An 18,164-nucleotide genomic window follows, 5' to 3' on the forward strand; every position below is an offset into this window, starting at 1 on the left:
TGCCTCTATAGTGGGGCTGCTCATACATCCAGCCAAGGTGGCAGTTCGAGCTAGGAACAGACCCAATCACTGTCCCTCAGTCTCCCACTCTTTCATTCAATACCCAATCCCTTCCTCTTGGTGTAACAGGTCATATTGGGATTAGACTAAGGCTTTGTATGACATATGATTAGTATCAAAGATGATATCTATTTTAATATGACAGTTGAAGTGGAAAGTTTACATACACTTAGGTTGGAGTCATAAATTAAACTTGTTTTTCAACCACTCCAACAACTTTTGTTAACAAAATATAGTTTTGGCAAGTCGGTTAGGACATCTACTTGTGCATGACACAAGTAATTTTTCCACACAATTGTTTAGACAGATATTTCACTTATAATTCACTGTATCACAATTCCAGTGGTCAGAAGTTTACATACACTAAGTTGACTGTGCCTTAAACAGTTTTGGAAAATTCCAGAAAATGACATCATGGTTTTAAAGCTTCTGATAGGCAATTGACATAATTTGAGTCAATTGGAGGTGTACCTGTGGATGTATTTCAAGGCTACCTTCAAACTCAGTGCCTCTTGCTTGACATCATGGGAAAATCAAAAAAATCAGCCAAGACCTCAGAAAAAGTCTGGTTACTCCTTGGGAGCAATTTCAAACACCTGAAGGTACCATGTTCATCTGTCCAAACAATATGTTGAAATATAAACACCATGAGACCAGCAGTATCATACGCTCAGAGAAGAGAGGCGTTCTGTCTCCTAGATATGAACGTACTTTGGTCGGAAAAGTGCAAATCAACTCAAAACACAGCAAAGGACCTTGTGAAATCCTGGAGGAAACAGGTACAAAAGTATCTACATCCAGAGTAAAACGAGTCATTAATCGACTAACCTGAAAGCCGCTCAGCAAGGAAGACCACTGCTCCAAAACCGCCATAAAAAAGCCAGACTACGGTTTGCAACTGCACAATGGGGACAAAGAATCTACTTTTTGGAGAAATGTCATCTGGTCTGATGAAACAAAAGTTTCCATATGGTGGGAAAAGGGTGCGCAAGCATCCAACTGTGAAATGGGTGGCGCATCAGTTGTCTTTGCTGCAGGAGGACTGTGCACTTCACAAAATAGATGACTCATAGAATTGAAAATATGTGGATATATTGAAGCACATCTCAAGACATCAGTCAGGAAGTTAAAGCTTGTCGCAAATGTCTTCCAAATGGACATTGACCCCAAGCATACTTCCAAAGTTGGTGCAAAATGGCTTAAGGACAACAAGTCAATGTATTGGAGTGGCCATACAAAGTCTTGACCTCAATCCTATATAAAATTTGTGGGCTAACTGAAAAAGTGTGTGCGAGCAAGGGAGTCCTCAAACCTGATTCAGTACACCAGCTCTGTCAGGAGGAATGGCCAAAATTCACCCAACTTATTGTGGGAAGCTGTGGAAGGCTACCCGAAACGTTTTTACCAAGTATGTGTGAGTGTGTGTTTGTATAGTCCTGTGAGTTTGCATAGTCAGTGTAAGAGAGTCATTGCAAAAAGGGTCAATGCAATAGTCCGTGTAGCCATTTGATTAACTGTTCAGCAGTCTTATGGCTTTGGGGTAGAAGCTGTTCAGGTGCCTTATGGTCCCAGACCTGGCGCCTCAGTAATGTTTGCCGTGCGGTAGCACCTTGAACAGTCTATGGCTTGGATGGCTGTTTTTTTTTACAATTTTCCAGGCCTTCCTCTGACACCGCCTGGTAAAGAGGTCCTGGACGACAAGGGGGATCGGCCCCGTCTGCACCACCCTCTGTAGCACCTTGCGATCGATGGCGGTGCAGTTCCCATAGCAAGTGGTGATGCAGCCAGTCAATATGCTCTCAATGTTGCAGCTGTAAAACTTATTTTCAACCTGAGGGGTAAGASGTGCTGTCGTGACTTCTTCACACCTGTGCTGGTATGAGAGGATCATGTTAAGTCCTTGGGGATGTGGACACAGAGGACCTTGAAACTCTCAACCTGCTCCAGTACAGCTCTGTCGATATGGATGGGGGTGTGCTCGCTGCGCTGCGTTCCCTGTAGTCCATGATCAGGTCCTCTGTCTTGCTTACATTGATGGAAAGATTGTTGTCCTGGCACTACACTGCCAGGTCTCATCGTTGTCGGTGATCAGGCCTAACACCATCGTGTCGTCCGCAAACTTGTTGATGGTGTTGGAGTTGTGTGTGGCCACACAGTCATGGGTGATCAGCGAGTACAGGAAGGCACTAAGCACACACAACTGAGGGGCCCCAGTGTTGAGGCTCAGCTTAGCTGATGTGTTGTTACTTACCCTCACTACCTGTGGGTGGCCTGTCAGAATGTCCAGGATCCAGTTACAGATGGAGTTGTTCAGTCCCATTGTCTCGAGCTTGGTGATGAATCTGGTGGGGACTGTAGTGTTGAACTTTGAGCTGTTGTCAATTAACAGAATCTTCACATACGGTAGGTATTCCTTTTGTCCAGGTGGGAGAGAGCAGTGTGGAGTGCAATAGAGATTACGTCGTTGTGGATCTGTTGGGGCTGTATGCAAATTRTATTGGGACCAGGGTGTCTGGGATGATGGTATCGATGTGCCATGACCATCCTTCGATGCATTTTATAGTTACAGGTGTGAATGCAACAGGATGATAGTCATTTAGGCAGGTTACCGTTGAGTTCTTAGGAACATGGACAATGGTGGTATGCTTGAATCATGTTGGGATTACAGACTGAAACAAGGAGATGTTGGAAATGTCAGTGAAGACATTTGCCAGCTGGTCTGCGCATGATCACACAGTCGTCTGGGACAGCAGGGGCTCTCATACCTTGTTCAGTGTTGTTTGCCTYGATGTGAKCATAGAAGGCGTTCAGCTCGTCTGGGAGGTTTGTGTCACTGGGTTTCCCTTTGTAAGAATATTTTAAGATAATACACAACRCAGAGGACTAACGGTCAAGAGGGAATTAACGATAAATGAAAATAGTGTTTTTTCTGTAATAGGGAATTAATGATCAATGGGTCAGAGACATGGGAGGAATTTGTCTAGGCATTGAGCCTGAAACAGGATRCTTGTTATTTGGCCATTGGCCCAGTTTTATTGCAAGGAAATCTAATTGGTCAACCACAGGCTAGGGTTGGGTTATAAAACTACATCCTGTCTCTTTGTTCTGTGGAGAGAATCACTGAGGACAGGGGAGAATGAACACCTCTCAGGTGTGMGTACCTCTCAGCATAACRTCCATGAATTGTCCTCTTTGAATAAACCWMWTTTTCTCCCCCTGATTTGCTCTGGGGTSTGTGTTATTGAAGAGTAACATCAACTGCTAACACCTTTGTAATCCGTAATAGTTTGCAAACCCTGTGACATCCGATGAGCGTTGGAGCCAGTGCAGTAGGATTCAATATTAGTCCTACAGTATATTGASATGTATCATGTTTGATGGCCTGTCGGAGATCGTAGCGAGCTTTCTTGTATGCGTCCATGTCCGTATCCTGTTCCTTAAATGCGGTAACTCTAGTCTTTAGACCGGTGTGGATACTACCTGTAACCCATGGCTTTTTTTCCTTCTGATAAATCCCTGAACAATATTCAAGTCTGTGCTAGCGAAGCAATCTTGTAGCTTAGCGTCCGCTTCATCGGACCACTTTCATAATGAGTCAGTCACTAGTACTTTCTGTTTGAGTACTGCATGTCTTCCCAGTAGGCTGCTGGTGTATGAACTACTGACTGCTCATAACGTGCATATAATTGTTGACACATCAACCAGGATCAAGGGGCAGGGCAATTTGTGACTTGTTTTAGTAGTCAGTGGCTGTATTGGAGAAGGAGGAGTGGTTTAACCTCTTTTCTGAGTGTATATAACCAGTTTCTCAGGCTCCACCTCAGTGTGCTTCATTCTATAGCTGGAGGACTTCTGATATCTCCAGAAGTGATACGTGTATTTTTTGTCTTCATCTGTTGTCTAGTACTGTATTTTTGCTAGCTAGAGCCATCTACTTTAGGTGCTGCCAATCATTGCAGTAGCCACTTGGTGTGTGAACTGCTGACTGCTCATAACTTCCAAATTATTTTTGACACATCAACCTGGATCAAGGGGCAGGGCAATTTGAGATTTGTTTTGGTAATCAGTGACTGTATTGGAGGGGGAGTGGTTTCCCCTCTTTTCTGAGTGTATATATCCAGCTTCCCAGGCTCCATGTAGCCTACTTGATGTGTGAACTGCTGACTGCTCATGACTTGCAGATGATTGTTGACACATCAACCAGGATTAAGGGAAAGGGCAACTTGGGACTGTTGTTGATTTCATAATCAGTGGCTGTATTGGAGAGTGAGTGTCTTTTTCCTCTCATTGGCAATCAGCAATTAGTACAGGGAGGTGTGCACTTTACCTCTGCCAAGCAATTAACAGTTAGTGTTAGTACTTCAGTCTCCCCTGGTTCCTCGGCAGCAGCTGTAAGCGACGGTCATGCCAGTAGCAGTCTTGTCTGCGAAACTAAGACAGTTCTACCAAGTTGTTCTGCAGAGTTCATCGAGGAAGGCTCCACACCACTCTCTCACTTGAGTATCTACTTATTTTCTGATGATCTAATTTTGCTCTTTTGTAGCTTTGGCAACTATGAGTGTGTTTTCTATACCTGTTCGCTCCTCTCCCTGTAGGCTTTACAGACGGTCCCCACCCCTTGGCTGCAACCCTTCTAATTTTGTGTACTCTGCGCGCACAACCCATGTGGAATCCGGGTCTCTGGAAGTGTTTGGAACTGCCGATCTGCGGTCAAGAACGCCGAGTTCATTTCAGCCTATGCTGCTCTTCAGTCCCTTGACCTTTTGGCCCTGACAGACATGGATCACCCCAGAAATCACTGCTACTCCAGCTGCTCTCTTCATCTGACGATTGTCGAGGTGGTGGTACAGGTCTACTCATTTCTCTTAACTGGAGATTTTCTCTTTTCTCCCCCTTTTACCTGTCCATTTGCTCATTTGAATTCCATGCTGTCACTTGAACACTCAAGCTTAACATTGTCATTTATCGCCCACCAGGTGCCCTTGGAGAGTTTCTCAATGAGCTTGACACCTTGAGAAGATCATTTCCTGAAGATGGTTCACCGCGTTTCGTACTGGGCGACTAACCTCCTGACGTCTGCCTTCGATTCATTTCTATCCAACTCTCTCGTACCCCTCCTTGCCTCTTTTGACCTCACTCTTTCCCAATCCCCTCCAACTCACAAGGCAGGCAATACCCTTGACGTAATCTTTACTAGACTCTGTTTGCCTACTAATCTCAGTGCAACCCCCCTCCAGGTCTTTGATCACYTCTTTGTTTCCTTTTCTGTCTTCCCTTCCTCCAACCCTAGCCACTCAGCCCCTACCCAGATGGTCATGCACATCAAAATCTTCACTCTCTCACTACTCTCTACTATCCTATCATCTCTCCCTTTGGCTAAATCCTCCTCCCTCCTTTCTCCTGATTTTGCCTCTTCGATCCTACTCCTCCCTTCTGCATCCTATGACTCGCACTGYCCCCTTTCCACCCGGCTGGCTCTGCCCTTCTCTGTGGCTGAGTGACTCATTGCGAGCTTACAGAACAGGGCTGCTGGCAGCTGAGCAAAAATTGAGAAACTAAACTTCCAGAGGACCAATAATCCTTTCACTCCCTCTCTACCTTCTCTTCCTCTGTATCCATTGCTAAAGCCACATTCTATCACTCTAAATTTCAAGCTTCTGCCTCTAAACCTAGGATACTATTTTCCACCTTCTCCCCCCTCCTTTCTCTCTACAGACAACTTTGTCAACCACTGAAAAGGTTGACATCCGCTCTTCATTCACTCAGTCTATTGAGTCCACTGGTCCCACTCACACAGAACTACCCTATTCCTTGACCTCTTTCTCCCCGCCAGATTAAATCCTGTGACTAATGAGGTCTGGCTGCCCAACAACCTGCTCGCTCAACCCCATCCACTTCTCCAGACCATTTCTGGAGATCTTCTCCCATTCCTCACTAAACTCATCCCTGACCACTGGTTGCATCCCCTCTGACTAAAAAACTACAGACCTGTATCCCTTTCCTTTCCTAAGTACTTGAGCGTGTTGTCTCTGATCAATTCTCTTGTTATCTCTCTCATAACGATCTTATTGACCCTAACGAGTCAGGCGTTAAGGCAGGTTACTCAAATGAGACTGCGCTTTTCTGTGTTAYGGAGGCTCTCCGCACTGCCAAAGCTGACTCTCTCTCTGTTCTCATCCTCCTAGWTCTATCCACTGCCTTTGACACCGGGAACCATCAGATCCTCCTCTCCACCCTCTCAGGGCTGGGTGTCTCAGGCTCTGCACTTTCTTGGATCGCATCCTACTTGGCAGGCCGCTCCTACCAGGTGACATGGAGAGAATCTGTGTTTGCACCACACACTCACTACTGGTGTCCCACAGGGCTTGGTTCTAGGTGCTCTCCTCTTCTCTCTATACACCAAGCGACTCGGCTCTGTCATATCCTTACATGGTCTCTATCATTGCTATGCGGATGACACTCAACTATACCCCCTTTCACCCATAGAGGGGGGTAGGATAGAACTAGTGGGATTTTACACTCATATCTTGTTGTAAATCAAGGGAGAAGATCCAGACCTGTGCTCTCAAAATTCACCAAAGGAATGTGCTTTGTCTCAACAGACCTTTTTCCAGCTGAAACTCTAACACATTCAAAATTGAAWATTGGAACAATATTTAGAATGTAGGGAATGGTCAGAGGTGATCTATAGAACACTCATTTTGTTTTATTTTGTGATGTCATAAAAAAATGTATTGTCACATCAACTCCCTCGCCGGTACTCGATGTTGCCGGTTTACTAATCACTGGCTCTGACAACCATTGAGACTCACCTGGACTCCATCACTTCACTAATTACCTCCCCTATATCTGTCACTCCCAGGCAGTTTTGTATCACAGCGAGATATGGATGAGTTTTCACTTCCTACGGCTTCTACAGTCTGTAGAACTTTGTCTGATGACTCTACTGTGAAGGGGGGCTGGATGAGAGGAGAATTAGTCAGGTCTGCCATGAGGTGACCATTCTTTGACCATGCGCGTTCACATGAGAGGGAGCTCCGGTCCATCGCTCATCTGAAGTCAATGTAATTCTCCAGTTGGAATTTTATTCAAGATTTATGTTAAAAACATTCTAAAGATTGATTCAATACATTGTTTGACATGTTTCTACGGACTGTTACGGACCTTTTGGACATTTCGTCAGGTTTTAGGGAACGCGCTTCCCTGACGTTGGATTTGTATACCAAACACGCGACAAAAATAGCTATTTGGACATAAATGATGGACATTACCGAAAAAAACGAACATTTCTTGTGGGAGTCCTGGGAGTGCATTCCGACAAAGATCAGCAAAGGTAAGTGAAGATTTATAATGCTTTTTATGAGTTTTGTTGACTGCACAAATTATGGCTTGCTTTTGTGGCTGAACGCTGTTTTCAGATGATTGAATATTGTGTTTTGCCGTAAAGCTTTTTGAAATCTGACACAGCGGTTGCATTAAGAACAAGTGTATCTTTATTTTTATGTAAAACATGTATCTTTCATCAAAATCAGTTTTTCTGTTATTTGACGTGGCTCTGCAATTTCTCAGGATATTTTGGAGGCATTTCTGAACATGGCACCAATGTAAACGGAGGTTTTTGGATATAAATATGAACTTAATCGAACAATACATATGTATTGTGTAATATGAAGTCCTATGAGTGTCATCTGATGAAGATCATCAAAGGTTAGTGATTAATTTTATCTCTATTTCTGCTTTTTGTGACTCCTCTCTTTGGCTGGAAAAATTGTTGAATTTTTCTTTGAGTTGGTGGTGACCTAACATAATCGTTTGTGGTGCTTTCGCTGAAAAGCCTATTTGAAATCGGACACTTTGGTGGGATTAACAACAAGATTACCTTTAAAATGGTATGAGATACATGTATGTTTGAGGAATTTTAATTATGAGATTTCGGTTGTTTGAATTTGGCGCCCTGCACTTTCACTGTGTAACGGCAGCCTTCCCTCTCTTCACGAGAAGAGAGGGTGTAACAGGGATCAGACCAACACGCAGCGTAGCCAGTGCTCAACATGTTTAATAAAACGATAAACAGTGAACACGATACAAAATAACAAATGTGGCAAACCGATACAGCCCTATCTGGTGCAGAGAAAACACAAAGACAGGAAACAACCACCCACAAACCCCAACACAAAACAAGCCACCTATATATGATTCCCAATCAGAGACAACACAAAACACCTGCCTCTGATTGAGAACCATATTAGGCCAAACATAGAAACGGACAAACTAGACACACAACATAGAATGCCCACCCAGCTCATGTCCTGACCAACACCTAAAACAAGCAAAACACACAAGAACTATGGTCAGAACGTGACACACTGTTGTCATATCGATCCCGTTAACGGGAGTGCAGCCATAAGGAGTTAAATTCGCTTTCGAAGAAGGACCATCCTGTTACTCTGCTCAAACCATCATATTACGCTACTCTCATCAACCTATTGGGGAACCATCGATACGGCTGGCTAGCCTATCTTCAAAGAAGCATCTTCAAGAGCGAATGGAAGGAAAATCAACTCTGTAGTTCTGTTTAGGCCTACACAAGTCACTGGTTACCAGACAACTATGAAGGACAACAGTAGAAGAGTTGTTGGAACCATTTCGGACAATCAGATCCTTACAAGCGTGCCGCCTTTCCAAGGCTGCCCCGTTCACTAAGAGATCCCAGGCGAACCAAAGCATTTCAGGTAAATACATTATTTGTTGCTCAAAGCGGGTGGAGGTTTGTGTGTAAAGTATATGGTTATTGTAGGTGAGAATAGTTTCTGAATGAGGCAATGTTAAGTGTCTGTCCTTCTCTCCATCAACAAGTATCCATGTCATTCCGCTAGGGCAGTGGTTCTCAATCCTGGGGACCCACAGGGGTGCACATTTTTGTTTTTGCCCTAGCACTACACACCTGATTCAAATCAAAGCCTTTTGATGAGTTGATAATTTGAATCTGTGTAGTGCTAGGGCAAAAACGTGCACCACTTTGGGTCCCCAGGACCAGGATGGAGAACCAGTGCACTAAGGACCTGTTTTCAGCGTATTACGCTTCCAGTCAATCGGTGCAAAGTGTGTGTGTTTATCCTGTGTTCCCATTTAATTAGCTAGTAAAAAATTATTAAACCAATGTGTAGAACTGAATCATAAGTAAGGCTTGGGTTTTTGCAGATGCAAGGTGTTAAGCAGAGCGACACGGGAACCGAAGAGCAGACTCAGATGAGGAAACAGATGAATGAACCAAAATATTTATTGTTACACAGGGAGATATGGAGTGCAGATCCGGGGAGCTCGGGTGAGTTGCAGAAAAACCAGATGTGGAGACAGAGGTTGGAGTTGGCTGAGTAGAACAGGGTGAACAGGTCCTGAGGGGAATCCAAGGTAGTGGTGGTGAGTAAAATCCAGAGCAAGGTAGTTGGGTGGTGAGATGTGGAACTGGAGCCAGAGACAGAGCGGTAAACTGCAATGAGAGGATAAACAGTGTCAGGCATGGAAACAGGCACAACAGAGTAACAGGATCTTGAATAATCATAAATGGCTAGAATCATGAACTGACTGAGCAGAGATTACAATCTGGCAGAGTGGAAGTGGCAGGACTGAGTATTTGTAGAGGTCTTGATTATGGAATGAGTTGCAGCTGGTAGGGATCTGCTCTGACTCCAACCACACAATCACACAGGGAGAGGAAGAGAGTGTACAGAGGGAGTAACTGCAGGTCAAGAAGACACCGGATGAAAACCAGAGGGCGTAGCAGGAGCAGATATGACACAAGGAGGTTACGACTGTTCAGAATGGTGATTTAGGTTAGATGGTTACTCTTTAAAGAACCACTCTCTTGGTGCCACAGATCCGAATGACTTAATTGTTACATGATTAATTTAATCAGGTAACAAATATACAGGTAGTCAATTAGATAAATAACACTCTTCATATAATGTTAAAGTCAAGTCACGACAAGGTACTTGTCATCTCCCGTCTGGATTACTGCAACTTGCTGTTGGCTGGGCTCTCCGATTGTGCAATCAAGTAAATGAGTTGTGAAAATGTAAGATTTGTAAACAAATGCAAATTAATTTGTGCTAGCCTTCATTTCACCATTTAAGTATTGTTTAGATGACTCTTATCTTACTTTGTAAAGTAAGTTAATTTTAAAATACTTAATTGTGCATTGCAAAATAACATTGCAGGATTGAGTAATCTATTCTAAATTAAAGATCTGAGATATCATTGGATATCACTTTCCATCCAGCATGCATCTATTGTACACAATCATATCTATACAGAACCATTTAAATGTTAAATGTAGGGAGTGAAATGCTTAAAGCTGAATTGCCCTGAGTAAAAGAAAGAGAAAAAMAKAYGAGYATTGTTAACATTTTAAAATGAATTTAATCAACAATTTTYRTTCAMCRTTTGAGGAAATTACATAGACATGCTGTCCATGATACACCTCATGCTCATGAAGCTCATGCTTCCCATTCCCATGCCCATATCTCTGAAGCTCCTGTGCGCTCCGGGCCTCATGTACATCTGCCTGCCTCTATAGTGGGGCTGCTCGTACATCAGCCAAGGTTCGATAAAGACCCAATCCCTTTGTCCCTCAGTCTTCCCACTCTTTCATTCAAACCCAATCCCCTTCCTTTGTGTAACCAGCCGTCATATAGGGTTAGCCCACTAAGGGCTTTTCATGACATGATTAGTAAACGATGTATGATCTTTCCTGTGTATATACAGTTGAAGTCGGAAGTTTACATACACTTAGGTTGGAGTCATTAAAACTTGTTTTTCAACCACTCCACAAATGTCTTGTTAACAAAATATAGTTTTGGCAAGTCGGTTAGGACATCTACTTTGTGCATGACACAAGTAATTTTTCCAACAATTGTTTATAGACAGACTATTTCACTTATAATTCACTGTATCACAATTCCAGTTGGTCAGAAGTTTACATACACTAAGTTGACTGTGCCTTTAAACAGTTTGGAAAATTCCAGAAAATGACATCATGGCTTTAGAAGCTTCTGATAGGCGAATTGACATAATTTGAGTCAATTGGAGGTGTACCTGTGGATGTATTTCAAGGCCTACCTTCAAACTCAGTGCCTCTTTGCTTGACATCATGGGAAAATCAAAAGAAATCAGCCAAGACCTCAGAAAAAGTCTGGTTYATCCTTGGGAGCAATTTCCAAACACCTGAAGGTACCATGTTCATCTGTCCAAACAATAGTCTGCAAGTATAAACACCATGAGACCACGCAGCTATCATACCGCTCAGAAAAGAGAGGCGTTCTGTCTCCTAGATATGAACGTACTTTGGTCTGAAAAGTGCAAATCAATCCCAAAACTACAGCAAAGGACCTTGTGAAGATCCTGGAGGAAACAGGTACAAAAGTATCTACATCCAGAGTAAAACGAGTCCTAAATCGACCTAACCTGAAAGTCCGCTCAGCAAGGAAGAAGCCACTGCTCCAAAACCGCCATAAAAAGCCAGACTACGGTTTGCAACTGCACATGGGGACAAAGATCGTACTTTTTGGAGAAATGTCATCTGGTCTGATGAAACAAAAGCATGGGGGTGGCAGCATCATGTTGTGGGGTTGCTTTGCTGCAGGAGGGACTGGTGCACTTCACAAAATAGATGACTTCATGAGTAATTAAAAGTATGTGGATATATTGAAGCAACATCTCAAGACATCAGTCAGGAAGTTAAAGCTTGGTCGCAAATGGCTCTTCCAAATGGACATTGACCCCAAGCATACTTCCAAAGTTGTGGCAAAATGGCTTAAGGACAACAAAGTCAATGTATTGGAGTGGCCACTACACAGTCCTGACCTCAATCCTATATAAAATTTGTGGGCTGAACTGAAAAAGTGTGTGCGAGCAAGGAGTCCTACAAACCTGATTCAGTTACACCAGCTCTGTCAGGAGGAATGGGCCAAAATTCACCCAACTTATTGTGGGAAGCTTGTGGAAGGCTACCCGAAACGTTTTACCCAAGTAGTGGTCGATCAGGGCCCTGTCGTTCCATCCCGCTCCGGCGGCCAGGGTCCGGAAGTCCAGGGCGAACTCCTGGGCGCTCCTCGTCCCCTGCCTCAGGTGGAAGAGACGTTCACCCGCCGCTCTACACTCGGGCGGGTGGTCGAAGACTGCCAGGATGCGGCGAGCAAACACCTCGAAGTGGTCCAGCGCCGCATCTCCTTCTACCCACACGGCGTTTGCCCACTCCAGGGCTTTCCCCGAGAGGCACGAGACGAGGGCGGACACCCTCTCACGTCCTAAAAGAGCCGGGTGGAGTAACTGGTTGCCGGGAAGTCAGTCGCAGGAGAGCAGAAATGGGTGATAACAGGAGAACATTAATATATACCCTGGCCCGAAGGCACAGGCGAGGCATCACAAAGCACAACCACGGTGTCATGACGTTGGCCTGGGGTTAAGTTTATGACAGTCATAAATACCTCTGCCCCCCTTTTTCCCTCTCTCTACCCTACTGATGTGAAATTTGAAAACCCCTTTGTTAACATAGAGATTCTGGGAACATCAGAAAGGTGGGGGGAAACAACTATATTCTGGTAATCCGACCAATTGAACATATGCGGTGGTACTTAATGTATATTATGTCAGTTCGGTTGTCTGGCACATTCTCATCAATGATAGAATGACATAAACTCTACAGTGGAAAGTCTACACATCAGAGTTATCGGATTCACATGGAATTGTTGTTCAATTCAAATGTTTGAATATGAAATTATTTGTGATGGGATGAAATGTGATGTTAGCTTCTAAATTGTGAGAATTGGGTTTTCAAGAGTGAATTAGGCCCGACTCAGTGGCCCGCCCACGTGAAGAGACATAGGTTGTAAATTATGAAACACACCCAATTTCTCCCTCCACTATATAAGCCATTGACGAAAATTGAACCTCCGGTTACAAGTACCTGCGGTCTGCAGCCTTTGCGTTAAAAGGGATTAACATGTCAACTACAGAACTAAGCCAACCTCAGCGTGAGCTTTGGTTGCGAATGGTATGAACTTTGCACTCTTATTCACTACAGAAGTGATACCTCCTAGCCGTGAGTTTGCAACAGCAGCTGCAAACGTGGGCTAGGAAAGAACAGAGTATCCCGTCTACCACACAACGACGTTACTACAACGTATCCAATTTACCAGCAGAGACATTCTTCAAAGGACAAAGGACTCGGTTGGGCAACACGGCCTTCCAACTACCACCAACCTACCGATCGCAGCTCAGAGTAAATATCGATTGCATTTTCCTTTTCCAAATGGGCGGTAATTTAGAATGCATAGGATACTGTATTTACGATAGCATGGCTTCTTTCTATGTTCCTCAAGTCTTCCCGCTCTTTCACTCAAACCCAGCCCCCTTTTCTTTTGTGTAACCAGCTGTCATATCTGTTCCGCCCGCTAGGGATGTTTTCCTTTATGATGTAATTTGTAATCAAGGTATATGTAATTCTGTGTGATTGGTTAGGTATTTAGTAAATAAATAATTAAACCCTATTTTGTATTGCTGATTCAACTTGTTAGCCAGGGTTCGTGAAGATAACCAGGAATTTACAACTTTCAGATGAGACTGAAATAAGGTGACGATTAATATTGACTGCTATTGATGTAAAATATTATTAGGTCTTTTAACCTCTAACGAGCCTCTACCCCGGGTCCGGGAGCACCCCCCATCCCCCCACACACTGATTAGCATAGCTAGCATAGCTTCACAAGTAGATAGTAGCATCTAAATATCATTAAATCACAAGTCCAAGACACCAGATGAAAGATACAGATCTTGTGAATAAAGCCACCATTTCAGATTTTTAAAATTGTTTACAGGGAAGACAAAATATGTAAATCTATTAGCTAAACACGTTAGCAAAATACACCACTATTCTAACTCCATCAGTTTCTTACTCCTTCAGGTGCTATCACCAATTCGCTCAACTAGATATTGATATCCACTAACCAAGAAAAAAACCTCTTCAATGACAGTCTGATAACATATTCATGGTATAGGATAGTTTTTGTTAGAAAAAAGTGCATATTTCAGGTAGAAATCACAGTTTACAATTGCACCGACCATCACAAATCGACTAGAATTACTAGATAGAGCAACGTGTATGACCAATTTACTCATCATAAAACATTTCATAAAAATAGACAAAGCATAGCAATGGAAAGACCCAGGTCTTGTGATTTCAGACCATATTTCAGATTTTCTAAGCGTTTTCAGCGAAACACAATAAATCATAAGTTAGCATACCACATGTGCAAACGTTACCAGAGCATCGATTCCAGCCAAAGAGCGCTATAACTAATCACCGCCAAAATATATTAATTTTTCACTAACCTTCTCAGAATTCTTCCGAGACACTCCTGTAACATCATTTACATATTACATATACAGTTTGTTCGAAAAGGTGCATATTTAGCCATACAAAACCGTGGTACACAATAAAAATACTAGGAAATCAAGCCTCAATATGTCTGACCATCTATCAGAGTGATCTAGTTTAATTGAAAGCTAATCATATACTTGATAAAATACAGGGTGACAAGAATCGAAAGAAATTAGTTCTTAATGCAACCGCTGATTTACATTTTTAAAATTATCCTTACTTTTCAATACAGGTTCGCCAAGTGAAGCTATACCAAACAAAATGGCGAAATATGCGTTTAAAATATTTCGACCGAAACACGATTTATCATATTAAATATTGCTTACTTTGAGCTGTTCTTCCATCAGATTCTTGGGCAATGTATCCTTCTATGTTATAAACGTCTTTTGGTCGATAGATGTCCTCTGTCCTTCGAAATGTCCACCCACCACGACCGACACCCCAAAACGTGTCCAAAGTTTCAGAGTGCACAACAAATAAATTCCTCAAAATCGCACTAAACGGATATAAATGCTATATAAACGGTTCAAATTAACTACATTATGATGTTTTAACAACTATAACGACTGAAAACATGACCGGAAATATTGCTGGTTAGACAACGATTTGGAACGAGGCAAGTCCGATGGCCTTCACGCTTCAGGCGCACGACGAGAAAGGGCGGTCCCTATACATTTTGGTCTTTTATAATGGCTGTGAATGTCCCATCGATTTCATTCAAACGTGATGACGTACAGACACCCAGAGGAAGACGTAGGCAGTGTCGGTTTCTTCATAGCATTCACTGTCGCCTTAAAAACAGACTCCAGATCAGAGGTAAAAATTTCTGAAATCTGAACCCTGTCATGAAAAGTGCTGTAGAAATTGTTCTGTACCACTCAGAGACAAAATTCCAACTTCTATAGAAACTAGAAGTGTTTTCTATCCAATAATAACAATAATATGCATATTGTACGATCAAGAATTAGCACGAGGAGTTTAATTTGGAGACCCAAATATGCTAATGCGGAACAGCACCCCTATAGTTCCAAGAAGTTAACAGTTTATTCGGAAGATACCAGCTCTATGAATATTATTTTGTGGTGCTCCGACTTCTAGTTAATTACATTTACATGATTAGCTCAATCAGGTAATAGTTATTACGGGAGAAGGATTTTATAGATAGCATGTCATATCACTTAATCCGGCATAGCCAAGATAAGACAACGGTAAGAACAAAACAAACAAACCTAGGTTTGAACAAACCTAGCGCAAGCCGCACTGTAGCGTAACACCCTCACAAAGAACAATTCCACACACAGACATGGGGGAAGCAGAGGGTAATATACATTTAGTCTGATGAGGGAATGTGAACCAGGTGTGCGGGGAAACAAGAAAAACAAATGGAAAATGAAAGGGTGAGCGGCGATGGCTAGAAGACCGGTGACGTCGACCGCCGAACGCTGCCCGAACAAGGAGAGAGACCGACTTCGGCGGAAGTCGTGACAGTTTTGTTGCACTGCTTTGCTTTATCTTGGCCAGGTGTAAATGAGAACTTGTTCTCAACTGGCCTACCTGGTTAAATAAATGAAATGCACATTTTTATATTTGGTAACACTTGCTTATTTTCCATCGACTCCAACCCCATTTGATACATTGAACGTATGTGGGTAAAGTAGTGTCTACATAGGGGTACAGGTTGTGAACACACACAAAAGCTCTGGCAAAGGCCTTGAGGCCGATACGTAAAGCTTAATAAAGAGTAGTGATACTAGCAAGAGCAGTGTGCGGGTTTCTTCTTTTTTCTCATCTTATTCAACTGTTACCATGCACCTGCAACAAAGATAGTTCAGATGTGCGAGTGCCTTTTAAATTTAGATTATGATAACATACAACAGTAAATAAATGAGTTGTAAAAATAATTTGCTTAACAATGTACACTTGTATTGGCATTCTTCCATGTATTTAGGTTATCATTTAGGTACACATTGTTACCTAGTACAACTTTTATACTTGTTTGCTGCATGTCTAATTACACCTTGACCGTGGTTTTATAGATATGAGATTTGTAAACAAATGCAAATTAATTGTTGCTAACCTTCCTCCCATCCTATAATTATTATTTTAGATAACTCTGTTATCTCTTAAAAATGTTTTATGTGAGTTTATTTGAAAATCATAAAAATTGTGCATTGCAAAATAATATGGCAGGATCAAGTAATATTTTCTAAATTAAAGATTTTAAATATCACTAGATATTATTTTACATCAGCATACATCTATTGTGAACAAACAGATATATACACAGAAATTTGAAATGCTAAAGATGTAGGAGAGTGAAATAATGAAATGTTTAAACATAATGTGCTCTGAGTAAAACAATCACAAAAATAAGAAAATGTAGCAGTTTTAAAATGTTGAAATCAATTTAATCAACAATTTTGAGAAAATTACATAGTCATGTTATCCATGATACGCCTCATGCTCATGAACCTCATGCCACCGCTCATGCCTCCCATTCCCATGCCCATATCTCTGAAGTTCCTGTACTCTCCAGGCCTCATGTACATCTGCCTGCCTCTGAAGTGGGGCTGCTCATACATCAGCCAGTGGCCRTCCATCACGTTGCAGGACTGGCAGTMAGACATACGGTAACGCTCCTGKATGGAGTCACAGTCGTCCATCATCTCGTGCATCTGACCTCCGAAGTTCTCCCTCTCGTAGATCCTCATCCTGAAGTTTCCACGGTGCTGTTATTTGGGAAATACAAATATTTGAAATAATTACTGACTACACCATACTGTTGATAAGCTCACAGGGCCAATATGATTTGTGTGATTATGGACTTCACACAGCTACTTCTAGTGGGACTGTTACAGCAGCCTGAATATCATATGGCTTACCATGGGGATCATGCGACAGGACCTGATACCATCGGTAATTCCCATCATACTCTGGTAGTCTGAGTACTCTCCCCTCCTCATGAAGAACTGGTTTCCCATGTAGTTGGGGCGCTCGTACCCCATGAAGCAGCCRCTCTGAACCCTGCAGGATTGGCACCTGCTCATGTAGGAAGACATGTCAGGGCAGTCGGAGCTGCACTCATAAGAGCGGCCCTGGAAGTTCCTGTCCTCGTAGAAGGTGGCCTGAAAATTAAAAGGGAATCATATCTTTGAATTAAACAATTGTAGGAAACAAACATTTTAGAGGAATTTGCAGCGCTATTTAGTCCCACTGGTAACCAGGTTATTGGGATAAGTAAAATGATCATGTTGTAGTTAGGGGTGCATAGAGCACAAGAGCCCTTTTGTATAACAATCTCTGAAAATTAAAGTAAAAATAATTCTAAGAAATCTTGCCAGTGCTTACCCTGCCCATGTTCATGCTGGTGTTGGACATATTTGCTCACTGTGCTGCTGGTTGYTGCTCCTGAACTGACTTTCTACYTGGTTTAACCCTTTCTTTTATACCTGACCAAACCTAAAGAATCCCTARCTCCATTGTTCAAACCCCTGCATCAGCATCATGCTCTAGAGGCCTACTGAGGCTACTGARTTGACGTCCACATTTTCAGGGACTGGATCCCTCAGTCTTTAGAAAGGCTATTTCTAAATCGACTGTTTCTCAAACAAAGTAACAAAACCGTTTGAGAGTTTACAACAGTTAGTAACAGCCTTGAAATGGAAGG

The sequence above is a fragment of the Salvelinus sp. IW2-2015 genome, linkage group LG2, assembly GCF_002910315.2.
Source record: "Salvelinus sp. IW2-2015 linkage group LG2, ASM291031v2, whole genome shotgun sequence".
In the NCBI taxonomy this organism is placed as follows: domain Eukaryota; kingdom Metazoa; phylum Chordata; class Actinopteri; order Salmoniformes; family Salmonidae; genus Salvelinus; species Salvelinus sp. IW2-2015.